This window comes from Musca autumnalis, unplaced genomic scaffold (assembly GCF_047663935.1).
Source record: "Musca autumnalis isolate F117 unplaced genomic scaffold, ASM4766393v1 scaffold_4, whole genome shotgun sequence".
Taxonomy (NCBI): Eukaryota; Metazoa; Arthropoda; class Insecta; order Diptera; family Muscidae; genus Musca; species Musca autumnalis.
The window spans coordinates 154,536,541-154,540,446 of record NW_027411977.1 but is presented as its reverse complement, the minus strand read 5'-3'; positions in this window follow the sequence as shown (position 1 = coordinate 154,540,446).

The window sequence follows — 3,906 nt, the reverse complement described above, 5'->3', positions numbered from 1 at the left end:
ATTTCAATTTCCCATTTACAAAGCAAGTGTCATAACACAGCAACTGGTTCTGCACACACACACACACAATCGCTTTTCTGGTTTCAGCTCCAGTCAAGAACCGTAATGGCGGCCATTCATTTCTCGAACATTATGAATCAGCTAGAGGGAGACAGAGACAACTAGTTTCTTTTAGTTTATTTTTACTATCCGAAGCCCATCCCACAAAATGTTAGGGTAACAATTATCGCTGTTGTAATATCTCTTGTGGGCAGTGCCAGTTGCACATGCTTAACTTTTTGAATGTCAACAATGCGCCGCAGCCCACCAGTAACACCAAGTGTTGATTTTGACTTGGGTGTGTGTGCGAGTGTGAGCACTTTTCTGTTCACATATTTATGAGAATGTGCGAGAATCTGAAGAACAAAATCGATTCGAAGTGTGGCTGAATGTGTGATCTGTGGTATGCAAGCTTGCCGCTGAATTAATATTACCGAATGAGGGAGCAAACGAATGACGACTGAATGAATAAGTAAATGAATGTATGAGTGTGTGTGCGCGCAATCATTTGGTCTCACCTTTTTGCTCGCTCATACTTTCATAAGAATCGCATATAATCAAATAAATAAAGCACACTTACCGCTATGCCTATGCCCTCCCGCTCGCCTATTGACGGATACATTGGATGGGTAATTAAAGTTACACTAACTTGCAAATTCTTCACTTCGCTGCACACGTACAAGAAACAAAAAAACTTTGCAAAAACGCCCGATAATTCTGATTATAGCAAATTTAACTCCCTTCACAGTATGTATTTACCTATGTACATACATAATAGAATCATAGAATCATAAATTAGTACATACAGTTTGCCAAGGAAATGTTTTCAAACTGAGAAAACGAACACTTTTCATCAGGGCTGATCAAAACACAGACGGAGAGAGTATGCGTGAGAGTAGCAAACATTGCAATGTAAGAAATTGATCAGAAGCTACACCCAGAGAAAAAACAATTTAAAATAAAAAAAAACGATGTCAAATCAAGATGAAACGTTAATGAAAGTCTAGCAACGTAGGAAATTCTTATTCCAATATTGAAAAATGTTGATTTTAAAATGTTAAATCTAATATGGAAACAACTTAGAATTAGCATTGTTCGGTGTTGAATTAATATTGAATCCATGTTGATTTAATATTGAATTCTCTTTGCATTAACATTGAATTCTTCTTGACTCGATGTGAAAATGTTATTAATTTAAGGTAGTTCATTTTATAATTAACATTGAAATAATGTCAAATTAAGAATGAAACAATTTTACAACAAGGGTTTTCTACTTTGATTTTATATTGAACTATTATGAAATTGTATATTCACACTAGGTGCAAAAAGTAACTTACCATATTTTAGATAAAGGTAATAAATGGACACAATAAATGTAAATTTAATCCAGTATTACTATATTTATTTAAAAAAAAATACTTACATATATCAATATCATTCTACATACATATGTACATAAATAGATACACTTAAGATACATATTTTTGTCTAACGTATGTTTTACCATTACATAGTAGATATTAAATGAAGGGGTGAAGAATTCAAATCTGAAAATAATTTTATTTCTTAAGAATCAATTGAAGATCCAACTTCGTAAATGTTGGATTAGAGTACTTGGGTCTTTAAATTCTCGGTGGCACTTAAAACAAATATACGTTTGAAATTATATATTTTTAATGAAATTAGTTAAAGATGCCAAACTTGGCGATTTCAGGTCAAAAGTAGTATGGAAACTATAGAAATATTGCTGGATAAAAATCCACGTTAAAGCAGATGCTACAGGATACTTCAGATCTAGAGCATGACATAATTTAAAGCAAGTATCTAAGCTTTCAAGAAAAGTGTGAAATTTATACAACGTTTTGTCAAAGTATATATAAAACCCTTTTACCTCTCCATCAGAATGTCCTTCTACTAGCAAGAATGGGTGCACGGTTAGTCCAGCGGAGTAGTATTTTGCTATGAGCTCTTCAATTGTGTTCTCGTAATCGTTGATGCATAATAAACGTACTGCGAAACTTTCCTGTGCATCTGTAATTGTTGGTTTTCTGCAACATTAGCCGGAATTATTTTTGAATCGTGCTGAATAAGGCAATACTCAGTTTAGCAATGATGCAATGATAAAATCTTGAGCATCCGAAAAGATCAATGTGTTTTAAAATTGTGTTTTCAAAATTCGAATTCGGAGACAAATGTGTTACATTTACTGTTAATAATAATTACCTTTATTTTGCGTAAATTTTGCTATCCGGAAAAGTTCCTTGCAATAGTCGTTGCGCAGTTCAGTTTCATAAAATTTTTGTATTTTTTTTTTTTTCTTAAAATTGTCCCATTTATAATACAGCATATGTTCTTTTTTGGATATAATTTGTCAAAGTCTTGTTTAATCTAAAATATAAGATACACGTTGCCCGCAAGGCGTTAAAAAATAAAAACTAACTTACCAAGTCTGGGCTTCTGGCATCGGTATATATAGGCAAAGCTTTTAAAAAGGCAATACTGTTTAGCTTCTTCAGGTCTTTGCGCCTAAACTGAATGTTTTTTGCCATTTCTCCTTAACGTCACACCAATTCCATGTATCTGCTTAGCGATGCTTTAAGTGATGAAGCACCTGAATCATCTATTTCACAGAATTCTTCTTGTATAGAATTGTGGAAACTTTGTTTTGTAGAATAAACTCCAGTAACGATCTTCCCTTCGATGTTTCTTCCAATAAAGATGCCAAGTCCTAAACAAGACAAAAATACAACAGTAACATAGATTACACATTAAAATTGTTTTTATTTTACTTACTTTTTGGAGACAGCCATTCCAACGTGATACTTCAACTACAGGGGATGCCACTGAAGTGTTGCTGCTGTTTTCGGATTTCAGACTTGAGCCCGTCTGCTTCGTCTTCTATTCAGAACTGGAAATTATTAAAAACAATAAATTAGTCAATTTTTTGAAAAGTTTTTTAAGTATATTGAAAACAAAACCTACCATTTCTTTTCTCCATGCGAAGACCTTGCTGCGAAACTTTGCACGGCCTCCTATGGCTGGAATAGCCTCCTTTATATCCTCCCTGTCTAAGTACTGCAAGCTATCAAAAGTAACCTTGGCAGCTACTCAGGAATATTAAAACTTGAGTCTGTGCGATGATACAAATCAAACTTACCTTTTAAATAAGGGAATACTTCGGACAATCCGTCCTCTTCCAGCCACTCGACGAATATTTTGGTGTCTTCATCTTCAGTTGCTTTCGCAAAATTTGTTTGGTTTCATACTCTTTTTTCCACAAAACTTACAGCGGCTTCAGTACATATGCTTTGCACATCCACATTTTGCGGGACGACCATGTTTTCAGACACTAATGTCTCATTATTTGTAGTTTCAGTATCTACAATTGTCACATCTTCTCCACTTTCTGAGTACAATACACCATTAACTAAATTTAATTTCACTGACATTTTTTTTAAGCGTCCACAAAATACGAATTTTCACAAACTACTTAAAAAAATCAACTAAGAACAGTTATTTAAAATGCTGCCTTGTTGATTTAACAATGTACGTCCTTCATTTAAGGTGTATTTCATGTTGATTCAAAGAAATCCGCGAAATAAATACCCAGCGAACCAAATGTCTGATGTCCGACACGTCTGAACAATTTCGGAAGCCAAGTCGTTCAGATTTCGTTCCGATTTCTAAACGATTTTTCGAAGAGGAAATAGTTCAGATTTTGTACCGATTTCGTTCAGATTTCGGAACGAATGTCGGATAGAAATTTCCTTTCCGAATTTCTTAAGGATTTTCTTCAGATTTCGTTACGAAATCGGACCGAAATCGATCCGATGTCGCTGCGACATTTTGTTCCGAAATTATGTCAAC